The 13,388-nt window shown below is 41.6% G+C and overlaps 1 protein-coding gene across 11 annotated transcripts in view; it reads right to left on the bottom strand.

Moving 5' to 3' along the window:
- LOC139752804 (uncharacterized) overlaps positions 1–13,388 on the bottom strand; it is a 115,500-nt gene that overhangs the window by 97,177 nt on the left and 4,935 nt on the right. The window lies entirely within an intron of this gene.

Genomic DNA, 13,388 nt, shown 5'->3' with positions numbered 1-13,388 from the left:
CCATCTTTCCACCTCCAACTGGGTCTCCCACATCTCCTCGTTCCCTCCACCTCCGACACATATATCCTCTTGGTCAATCTTTCCTCACTCATTCTCTCCAGGTGACCAAACCATTTCAAAACACCCTCTTCTGCTCTCTCAACCACGCTCTTTTTATTTCCACACATCTCTCTCACCCTTACGTTACTTACTCGATCAAACCACCTCACACCACACATCGTCCTCAAACATCTCATTTCCAGCAGATCCATCCTCCTGCGCACAGCTCTATCCACAGCCCACGCCTCGCAACCATACAACATTGTTGGAACCACTATTCCTTCAAACATACCCATTTTTGCTTTCCGAAATAATGTTCTCGACTTCCACACATTCTTCAAGGCTCCCAGGATTTTCGCCCCCTCCCCCACCCTATGATCCACTTCCGCTTCCTTGGTTCCATCCGCTGCCAGATCCACTCCCAGATATCTAAAACACTTTACTTCCTCCAGTTTTTCTCCATTCAAACTTACCTCCCAATTGACTTGACCCTCAACCCTACTGTACCTAATTATCTTGCTCTTATTCACATTTACTCTTAACTTTCTTCTTTCACACACTTTACCAAACTCAGTCACCAGCTTCTGCAGTTTCTCACATGAATCAGCCACCAGCGCTGTATCATCAGCGAACAACAACTGACTCACTTCCCAAGCTCTCTCATCCCCAACAGACTTCATACTTGCCCCTCTTTCCAAAACTCTTGCATTCACCTCCCTAACAACCCCATCCATAAACAAATTAAACAGCCATGGAGACATCACACACCCCTGCCGCAAACCTACCTTCACTGAGAACCAATCACTTTCCTCTCTTCCTACACGTACACATGCATTACATCCTCGATAAAAACTTTTCACTGCTTCTAACAACTTGCCTCCCACACCATATATTCTTAATACCTTCCACAGAGCATCTCTATCAACTCTATCATATGCCTTCTCCAGATCCATAAATGCTACATACAAATCCATTTCCTTTTCTAAGAAATATATATATATATATATATATATATATATATATATATATATATATATATATATATATATATATATATATATATATATATATATATATATATATATATATCATCCCTGGGGATAGGGGAGAAAGAATACTTCCCACGTATTCCCTGCGTGTCGTAGAAGGCGACTTGAAGGGAAGGGAGCGGGGGCTGGAAATCCTCCCTTCTCGTTTTATTTTAAATTTTCCAAAAGAAAGAACAGAGAAGGGGGCCAGGTGAGGATATTCCCTCAAAGGCCCAGTCCTCTGTTCTTAACGCTACCTTGCTAACGCGGGGAATGGCGAATAGTTTGAAAGAAAAGAAAGATATATATATATGTATATATATATATATATATATATATATATATATATATATATATATATATATAACATACAAAGCTCCAACAGCCAGGATCGAACCTGGGACCCCTTGTGCAAGAGGCAGGCATGCTAACTGCTAGGCTAAGGGACTGTATAATAGGAAACAACTATTCGAAATACTATGTACTCGAATACCCTTCGTCTCACAATGGTGAGCAACGGGGTCTATCGGTTGCTCACCATTGTGAGACGAAGGGTATTCGAGTACATAGTATTTCGAATAGTTGTTTCCTATTATACAGTCCCTTAGCCTAGCGGTTAGCATGCCTGCCTCTTGCACAAGGGGTCCCAGGTTCGATCCTGGCTGTTGGAGCTTTGTATGTTCTATGAAGGTGCGCGTTCATATACACTTTATTCATATATATATATATATATATATATATATATATATATATATATATATATGCATATATATATATATATATATATATATATTATACCAGGGGTCTCCAACCTAGGGTACATGTACCCCCTGGGGTACATTTGCACTTCTCAAGGGGTACATAGGGATCTGAGAGCATAACAATGGTGTACATTGCTGTACAGTGTACACCTTGAGTAATGTAGAACATAAGCGATGTAGAACGCCTCGTTACAAATCAGTATAAAATCCTTTTGTAGTCTCTTACAAGCTTCATGATAAGATGATATGAAATCAGTATATTTCTATAGATTTTTTTATCCTAAATTTTTGGAGGTATATAGGAACCTATCAGAAAGCCCAAAGGGTACAAAGAAACAAAAAGATTGGAAACCTCTGATATATATATACACACACACACATATATATATATATATATATATATATATATATATATATATATATATATATATATATATATATATATATATAAATATATATTCCTATTGAGTCCACGGGGATAATGAAACACGAAAAGTTCCCAAGTGCACTTTCGTGTAATAATCACATCATCAGGGGAGACGCAAGAGAGAAATATAACAGTCAGTTGATATACATCGAAGAGACGAAGCTAGGACGCCATTTGGTAAACATGTGATTGGACAATCACATAGTAGATTTATGTGCTGAAAAAGGACTGGTGATTGGGAATACTTGGTTTAAAAAGCGAGATATACATAAGTATACGTATGTAAGTAGGAGAGATGGCCAGAGAGCGTTATTGGATTACGTGTTAACTGACAGGCGCGCGAAAGAGAGACTTTTGGATGTTAGTGTGCTGAGAGGTGCAACTGGAGGGATGTCTGATCATTATCTAGTGGAGGCTAAGGTGAAGATTTGTATGGGTTTTCAGGAAAGAAGAGTGAATGCTGGGGTGAAGAGGGTGGTGAGAGTAAGTGAGCTTGGGAAGGAGACTTGTGTGAGGAAGTACCAGGAGAGACTGAGTACAGAATGGAAAAAGGTGAGAACAATGGAATTAAGGGGAGGAATGGGATGTATTTAGAGAATCAGTGATGGATTGCGCAAAAGATGCTTGTGGCATGAGAAGCGCGGGAGGTGGGTTGATTAGAAAGGGTAGTGAGTGGTGGGATGAAGAAGTAAGATTATTAGTGAAAGAGAAGAGAGAGGCATTTGGACGATTTTTGCAGGGAAATAATGCAATTGAGTGGGAGATGTATAAAAGAAAGAGACAGGAGGTCAAGAGAAAGGTGCAAGAGGTGAAAAAGAGGGTAAATGAGAGTTGGGGTGAGAGAGTATCATTAAATTTTAGGGAGAATAAAAAGATGTTCTGGATGGAGGTAAATAAAGTGCGTAAGACAAGGGAGCAAATGGGAACTTCAGTGAAGGGCGCTAATGGGGAGGTGATAATAAGTAGTGGTGATGTGAGAAGGAGATGGAGTGAGTATTTTGAAGGTTTGTTGAAAGTGTTTGATGATAGAGTGGCAGATATAGGGTGTTTTAGTCGAGGTGGTGTGCAAAGTTAGAGGGTTAGGGAAAATGATTTGGTGAACAGAGAAGAGGTAATAAAAGCATTGCGGAAGATGAAAGCCGGCAAGGCAGCTAGTTTGGATGGTATTGCAGTGGAATCTATTAAAAAAGGGGGTGACTGTATTGTTGACTGGTTGGCAAGGTTATTTAATGTATGTATGACTCATGGTGAGGTGCCTGAGGATTGGCGGAATTCGTGCATAGTGCCATTGTACAAAGGCAAAGGGGATAAGAGTGAGTGCTCAAATTACAGAGGTATAAGTTTGTTGAGTATTCCTGGTAAATTATATGGGAGGGTATTGATTGAGAGGGTGAAGGCATGTACAGAGCATCAGATTGGGGAAGAGCAGTGTGGTTTCAGAAGTGGTAGAGGATGTGTGGATCAAGTGTTTGCTTTGAAGAATGTATGTGAGAAATACTTAGAAAAGCAAATGGATTTGTATGTAGCATTTATGGATCTGGAGAAGGCATATGATAGAGTTGATAGAGATGCTCTGTGGAAGGTATTAAGAATATATGGTGTGGGAGGTAAGTTGTTAGAAGCAGTGAAAAGTTTTTATCGAGGATGTAAGGCATGTGTACGTGTAGGAAGAGAGGAAAGTGATTGGTTCTCATTGAATGTAGGTTTGTGGCAGGGGTGTGTGATGTCTCCATGGTTGTTTAATTTGTTTATGGATGGGGTTGTTAGGGAGGTGAATGCAAGAGTTTTGGAAAGAGGGGCAAGTATGAAGTCTGTTGTGGATGAGAGAGCTTGGGAAGTGAGTCAGTTGTTCGCTGATGATACAGCGCTGGTGGCTGATTCATGTGAGAAACTGCAGAAGCTGGTGACTGAGTTTGGTAAAGTGTGTGAAAGAAGAAAGTTAAGAGTAAATGTGAATAAGAGCAAGGTTATTAGGTACAGTAGGGTTGAGGGTCAAGTCAATTGGGAGGTAAGATTGAATGGAGAAAAACTGGAGGAAGTAAAGTGTTTTAGATATCTGGGAGTGGATCTGGCAGCGGATGGAACCATGGAAGCTGAAGTGAATCATAGGGTGGGGGAGGGGGGCGAAAATCCTGGGAGCCTTGAAGAATGTGTGGAAGTCGAGAACATTATCTCGGAAAGCAAAAATGGGTATGTTTGAAGGAATAGTGGTTCCAACAATGTTGTATGTTTGCGAGGCGTGGGCTATGGATAGAGTTGTGCGCAGGAGGGTGGATGTGCTGGAAATGAGATGTTTGATGACAATGTGTGGTGTGAGGTGGTTTGATCGAGTAAGTAATGTAAGGGTAAGAGAGATGTGTGGAAATAAAAAGAGCGTGGTTGAGAGAGCAGAGGAGGGTGTTTTGACATGGTTTGGGCACATGGAGAGAATAAGTGAGGAAAGATTGACCAAGAGGATATATGTGTCGGAGGTGGAGGGAACGAGGAGAAGTGGGAGACAAGATTGGAGGTGGAAAGATGGAGTGAAAAAGATTTTGAGTGATCGGGGCCTGAACATGCAGGAGGGTGAAAGGCGGGCAAGGAATAGAGTGAATTGGATCGATGTACCAGGTATACCGGGGTTGACGTGCTGTCAGTGGATTGAATCAGGGCATGTGAAGCGTCTGGGGTAAACCATGGAAAGTTGTGTGGGGCCTGGATGTGGAAAGGGAGCTGTGGTTTCGGGCATTATTGCATGACAGCTAGAGACTGGACTGAGTGTGAACGAATGGGGCCTTTGTTGTCTTTTCCTAGCGCTACCTCGCACACATGAGGGGGGAGGGGGATGGTATTCCATGTGTGACGAGGTGGCGATGGGAATGAATAAAGGCAGACAGTGTGAATTGTGTGCATGGGTATATATGTACGTGTCTGTGTGTGTATATATATTTGTACATTGAGATGTATAGGTATGTATATTTGCGTGTGTGGACGTGTGTGTATATACATGTGTATGGGGGTGGGTTGGGCCATTTCTTTCGTCTGTTTCCTTGCGCTACCTCGCAAACGCGTGAGACAGCGACAAAGCAAAATAATAATAAAAAAAAATATATATATATATATATATATATATCTTTTCTTTTTCTTTCAAACTATTCGCCATTTCCCGCATTAGCGAGGTAGCGTTAAGAACAGAGGACTGGGCCTTGAGGGAATACCCTCACCTGGCCCAATTCTCTGTTCCTTCTTTTGGAAAACTAAAAAAAAAACGAGAGGGGAGGATTTCCAGCCCCCCGCTCCCTCCCCTTTTAGTCGCCTTCTACGACACGCAGGGAATACGTGGGAAGTATTCTTTCTCCCCTATCCCCAGGGATATATATATATATATATATATATATATATATATATATATATATATATATATATATATATATATATATATATATATCTTTTTTTTTTTTTTTTTGCTTTGTCGCTGTCTCCCGCGTTTGCGAGGTAGCGCAAGGAAACAGACGAAAGAAATGGCCCAACCCACCCCCATACACATGCCTTGATTCAATCCACTGACAGCACGTCAACCCCGGTATACCACATCGCTCCAATTCACTCTATTCTTTGCCCTCCTTTCACCCTCCTGCATGTTCAGGCCCCGATCACACAAAATCTTTTTCACTCCATCTTTCCACCTCCAATTTGGTCTCCCTCTTCTCCTCGTTCCCTCCACCTCCGACACATATATCCTCTTCGTCAATCTTTCCTCACTCATTCTCTCCATGTGACCAAACCATTTCAAAACACCCTCTTCTGCTCTCTCAACCACGCTCTTTTTATTTCCACACATCTCTCTTACCCTTACGTTACTTACTCGATCAAACCACCTCACACCACACATTGTCCTCAAACATCTCATTTCCAGCACATCCATGCTCCTGCGCACAACTCTATCCATAGTCCACGCCTCGCAAACATACAACATTGTTGGAACCACTATTCCTTCAAACATACCCATTTTTGCTTTCCGAGATAATGTTCTCGACTTCCACACATTCTTCAAGGCTCCCAGAATTTTCGCCCCCTCCCCCACCCTATGATCCACTTCCGCTTCCATGGTTCCATCCGCTGCCAGATCCACTCCCAGATATCTAAAACACTTTACTTCCTCCAGTTTTTCTCCATTCAAACTCACCTCCCCCCAGTTGACTTGACCCTCAACCCTACTGTACCTAATAACCTTGCTCTTATTCACATTTACTCTTAACTTTCTTCTTTCACACACTTTACCAAACTCAGTCACCAGCTTCTGCAGTTTCTCACATGAATCAGCCACCAGCGCTGTATCATCAGCGAACAACAACTGACTCACTTCCCAAGCTCTCTCATCCCCAACAGACTTCATACTTGCCCCTCTTTCCAAAACTCTTGCATTCACCTCCCTATATATATATATATATACATATATATATATATATATATATATATATATATATATATATATATATATATATATATATATATATATATATATACATATATATATATATATATATATATATATATATATATATATATATATATATATATATATATATATATTTTTATGTATATTACAAGAGGTCACGGAGGTGCGCGTCATCTAGTATATGCTGATAAACGCGAGAAAAATGAAACATGGCGAGTTCCCAGATGCACTTTCTTGTAACGATCACATCGTCAGGGGAGATGCAAGAATGAAATAGAAGACGTAGAGCAGTCTGTTGATATGCAGGGAAGAGACGTAGCTAAGACGCCATGGGTAAACAAGCACTATCAATGGCGCCATAGCTACTTCTTTTCTTTGAACATCAACTGACGATATTATGTCTTCTATCTCAATCTTGTATCTCCCCTGACAATGTGGTCATTACACGAAAATGCATTTGGGAGCTTATCGTGTTTCATTTTCCTCTTTGTTATCAGTGTGTATATATATATATATATATATATATATATATATATATATATATATATATATATATATATATATATATATATATATCTTTCAAACTATTCGCCATTTCCCGCATTAGCGAGGTAGCGTTAAGAACAGAGAACTGGGCCTTTGAGGGAATATCCTCACCTGGCCCCCTTCTCTGTTCCTTCTTTTGGAAAATTAAAAAAAAATAATGAGAGGGGAGGATTTCCAGCCCCCCGCTCCCTCCCCTTTTAGTCGCCTTCTACGACACGCAGGGAATACGTGGGAAGTATTCTTTCTCCCCTATCCCCAGGGATAATATATATATATATATATATATATATATATATATATATATATATATATATATATATATATATATATATATGGTTGCGAGGCATGGGCTATAGTTAGTGTTTTGCGGAGGAGAGCGGATGTGTTGGAAATGAAATGTTTGAGGACAGTATGTCGTGTGAGGTGGTTTGATCAAGTAAGTAATGAAAGGCTAAGAGAGATGTGCGATAATTTAAAATATTGTGGTTGAGAGAGCAGAAGTAGGTCTGTTGAAATGGTTTGGACACATGGAGACAATGAGTGAGGAAAGATTGACAAAGAGGATATATGTGTTAGAGGTGTAGGGAAGAAGAAGCTGGAGACCAAATTAGAGGTGGAAGGATGAAGTGAATAAGATTTTGAGCGATCGGGGTCTGAACATACAGGATGGGGAAAGGCGCACAAGGAATAGAGTGAATTGGAACGATGTGGTATACCGGGGTCGACGTGCTGTCAATGGATTGAACCAGGGCATGTGAAGCGTGTGGGGTAAACCACGGAAAAGTCTGTGAGGCCTGGATGTGGAAAGGGAGCTGTGGTTTCGGGGCATTACACATGGCAGCTGGAGACTGAGTGTGAACGGATGTGGCCTTTTTTTGTCTGTTTCTGCCGCTGCCTCGCTGGAGGGTTGGGGGGGGGGGGTGATATTTTGTGTGTGGCCTGGTGGCGATAGGAATGGATGAAGACAGCAAGTATGAATATGCATATATATATATATATATATATATATATATATATATATATATATATATATATATATATATATATATATATATATATATATATACTTTGTCGCTATCTCTCGCGTTAGCGAGGTAGCGCAAGGAAACAGACGAAAAAATGCCCCAACCCACCCACATATACATGTATGTACATACAATTCCACACACGCACATATACATACCTATATATTTCAACGTATACATATATATACACACACAGACATATACATATATACACATGTACATAATTCATAATGTCTGCCCTTATTCATTCTCGTCGCCTCCTCGCCACACATGAAATAACAACCCCCTCCCCACGCATGTGCGCGAGGTAGCGCTAGGAAAAGACAACTAGGGCCACATTCGTTCACACTCAGTCTCTAGCTGTAATGTATAATGCATCGAAATCACGGTTCCCTTTCCACATCCAGGCCCCACAGAACTTTCCATGGTTTACCCCAGACGCTTCACATGCCCTCGTTCAATCCAGTGACAGCACGTCGACCCCGGCATACCACATCATTCCAATTCACTCTATTCCTTGCAAGCCTTTCACCCTCCTGCATGTTCAAGCCCTGATCACTCAAAATCTTTTTCACTCCATCTTTCCATCTCCAATTTGGTTTCCCATCTCTCCTCGTTCCCTCCACCTCTGACACATATATCCTCTTGGTCAATATTTCCTAACTCATTCTCTCCATGTGACCAAACCATTTCAAAACACCCTCTTCTCTCTCAACCACACTCTTTTTATTAACACACATCTTTCTTACCCTTTCATTATCTACTGGATCAAACCACCTCACACCACATACTGTCCACAAACATCTCATTTCCAGCACATCCACCCTCCTCCGCACAACTCTATCTATAGCCCACGCCTCGCAACCATATATCATTGTTGGAACCATTATTCCTTTAAACATATCCATTTTTACTTTCTAAGATAACGTTCTCGACTTCCACACATTCTTCAACGCTCCCAGAACTTTCGCTCCCTCCCCCACCCTATGATTCACTTCAGCTTCCATGGTTCCATCCGCTGCCAGATCCACTCCCAGATATCTTAAACACTTCACTTCCTCCAGTTTTTCTCCATTCAAACTTATCTCCCAATTGACTTGTCCATCAACCCTACTGTACCTAATAACCTTGCTCTTATTCACATTTACTCTCGGCTTTCTTCTTTCACACACTCTACCAAACTCAGTCACCAGCTTCTGCAGTTTCTCACCCGAATCAGCCACCAGCGCTGTATCATCAGCGAACAACTGACTCTCTTCCCAAACTCTCTCATCCACAACAGACTGCATACTTGCCCCTCTTTCCAAAACTCTTGCATTTACCTCCCTAGCAACCCCATCCATAAACAAATTAAACAACCATGGAGACGTCACACACCCCTGCCGCAAACCTACATTCAATGAGAACCAATCACTTTCATCTCTTCCTACACGTACACATACCTTACATCCTCGATAAAAACTTTTCACTGCTTCTAACAACTTGCCTCCCACACCATATATTCTTAATACCTTCCATAGAGCATCTCTATCAACTCTATCATCTGACTTCTCCAGATCCATAAATGCTACATACAAATCCATTTGCTTTTCTAAGTATTTCTCATCTACATTCCTCAAAGCAAACACCTGATCCACACATCCTCTACCACTTCTGACACAACACTGCTCTTCCCCAATCTGATGCTCTGTACATGCCTTCACCCTCTCAATCAATACCTTCCCATATATTTTCCCAGGAATACTCAACAAACTTATACCCCTGTAATTTGAGTACTCACTTTTATCCCCTTTGCCTTTGTGCAATGGCACTATGCAAGCATTCCGCCAATCCTCAGGCATCTCACCATGAGTCATACATACATTTAATAATCTTACAACCAGTCAACAATACAGTCACCGCCTTTTTTAATAAATTCCTCCTCGCAAAGCTTTTACTACCTCTTCTCTGTTTGCCGAATCATTCTCCCTAACCCTCTCACTTTGCACACCACCTCGACCAAAACACCCTATATCTGCCACTCTATCATCAAACACATTCAACAAACCTTCAAAATGCTCACTCCATCTCCTCACATCACCACTACTTGTTATCACCTCCCCATTAGCCCCCTTAACTGATGTTCCCATTTGTTACCTTGTCTTACGCACTTTATTTACCTCCTTCCAAAACATCTTTTTCATTCTCCCTAAAATTTAATGATACTCTCTCACCCCAACTCCCATTTCCTCTTTTTCACCTCTTGCATCTTTCTCTTGACCTCCTGCCTCTTTCTTTTATACGTCTCCCACTCATTTGCATTATTTTCCTGCAAAAATCGTCCAAATGCCTCTCTCTTCTCTTTCACTAATAACCTTACCTCTTCATCCCATCACTCACTACCCTTTCTAATCTCCCCACCTCCCACGCTCCTCATGCCACAAGCATCTTTTGCACAAAAATCACTGCTTCCCTAAATGCATCCCATTCTTCCACCAATCCCCTTACATATATATATATGCATATATATATATATATATATATATATATATATATATATATATATATATATATATATATATATATATATATATATGATCCACTAGCCTGTGATGAAAGTTATGAAGGTGAAATCGCACTTCAGTAGTTCATATGATTCTAACATGTTATTTTTCTATAACTGTGGCACAACATGTTTCGTGGAGACAGTCCACCTCATCAGGTGGCAGTACTTAACAAAGTAAGTATTTGTGTGTGTGTGTGTGTGTGTGTGTGTGTGTGTGTGTGTGTGTGTGTGTGTGTGTGTGTATGATTAATGTTTGTGATTATTTTATGTGTGTTAACGGAGAAAGAGTTTACACGCTATGTATGTACCACGTATTTTTTCTCATCATATACGTCTGTGCTCACACACACACACACACACACACACACACACACACACACACACACACACACACACACACACACACACACACACACACACACACACACACACACACACACACACACACACACACACACACACACACACACACTATCCTTAGCCAGGAACCCATTTATCGACTATCCCCAAGAGGAGGATGGATACCTGGGTTGGATGTGAGCCAACTACCTCGCCCAAGATAAGAACCCGTGTAGGCCCGACCCCGAGAGAGCCCGTGCTGACTCATGGTCAGTGTGTGTGTGTGTGTGTGTGTGTGTGTGTGTGTGTGTGTGTGTGTGTGTGTGTGTAGTGTGTGTGTGTGTGTGTGTTCTTTGGGGACCGGTTGGCAGATTTCCTATGATCTACAAGTATTTACGCCTTAGAGGTAAGGTCACTATCCATATCTTTCATTTTTCCCAACATCTTTATGATAATTTTTCTCAATCATCTTCACACAAAAAGTTAGTCTTTTCACCAGACGACCTACGTTGACACCCTCCACCACTTAGATATCGCTCTCTCTCTTTCTTTACACAGGATAGATGGTAATGAGCACAGGTAGCCTGTCTACGACGATTATTAACAAAATCTCACAGAAATGGAACGTCTTCATTTTGTGGATTACTGTTGACTGTTTTCGAATAGTCTGGTCATGATAATGTTAATATCACTGAGGTTAATTTCAAAGAATTCTTTAATCTTTGTTTCCTCTTCGTGAACCGTGCATCTCTTCACCATGGAAAGCCTCGCCTCTGACCTGAATGTGTATTACGTGTTACCTTAAAGACTCAAGCAGGTCGGTCCGTGGTTCGTGGTCTCACCTTTCACCCACTTTACACTATCATTCTCTTTCTTCCACTACTGATCTCTAGATTCCTCAACCCAATAAGCACAACGGTACGACGCTTGGGTAGGATGCACCGACCTCATACATAATAGCACGGTCAGATATCAAGCCATCGTGCACAAGAGTCACACCGTCGTGATCAAGAGGTTAACCAACCGTTTCCTCAGCCATTTTCACCTCCTCTTTTAAGACAATGGCACCATCTTCCTCATGCCTGTGACCTCCCATCCTCAGCCCTCACTCCACGCCCGACCCTGACTGACACGATTGACTCAAGACGTCTGCCTGACAGTGTAGGGAGAGGGATGAAGCAACCTGGAGGCGCGCTACCTGTGCCATCATTCTGGTCCGTAGCCCGCAGCCCGATCCACCCACCTATTGCTCCTAGTGTCGGAGACAAGCCACGGGGATGGGAAAGAGTATTAGGAAACGGCAAAAGGGAAGGATAGGTTATAGGTAATTGGAGACAGAAAGGAAATTCATGTTTCCATACGATGGTCTACAATGACAGGCTCCATACAGCAGGCCATCACCGTCCGTGACATGTGTCACACGATGACTCGTAAATATCAGTGACAGGTTTCTCACGATGACGTAGACCCGTCAGGCAGCAGGACCCCACCGAAGGTTCAAAGCCATCTGTGTACTGAAGCTCTCTACCAAGACCATGCTGTACTCACAAGTAACAAGACCTATCATAGCCACCAGTGTTAGGCCGCGAACTGAACTTCAACTGCAGCAAACAAAAGTGAATCGATCGCAGTTACCTGTGATTGTTATTGCCTTCAGTGATAAACATAACGGCATTCACAATAAACTAGTGGGTTAGTGCGCAGTTCAGGCTCAGTACACACGCCAGAAATACCAGACACCACCACTCTAGACTCGCAAGGTTGATCAATATATGTCAACCTTTAACTGTCGAATTCTTCGCTAAAAGACATCATATTAAAGGCTTCTCGGAGAACATCTCTTAGAAACTGACGCAGTTTCACCTCGCAAATTTCGATACAGGATGGAAATCATATATATATATATATATATATATATATATATATATATATATATATATATATATATATATATATATATATTCAAATCATACAAACCTCCAACAGCCGGGATCGAACCCGGGACCCCTGTGCGACAGGCGGGAGCGCCACTGCTAGGCTATGATCGCCCCTAATAAGAAAATTACTATTCGAATACTATGTACTCGAATACCCTTCGTCTCACGTTTGTGAGCAACGGGGTCTACACCAGTCATTTCCCATCAGGCTCACACAGCCGGCAGATAGCATTTTACAGAACCTAACTGTACCACCGCGTTCTACAGTTCATATGCACTTTGTTCGTATATATATATATATAT

The sequence above is a fragment of the Panulirus ornatus genome, chromosome 13 (assembly GCF_036320965.1).
Source record: "Panulirus ornatus isolate Po-2019 chromosome 13, ASM3632096v1, whole genome shotgun sequence".
NCBI classification, from domain to species: domain Eukaryota; kingdom Metazoa; phylum Arthropoda; class Malacostraca; order Decapoda; family Palinuridae; genus Panulirus; species Panulirus ornatus.
This window is presented reverse-complemented; position numbering and strand designations above follow the sequence as displayed.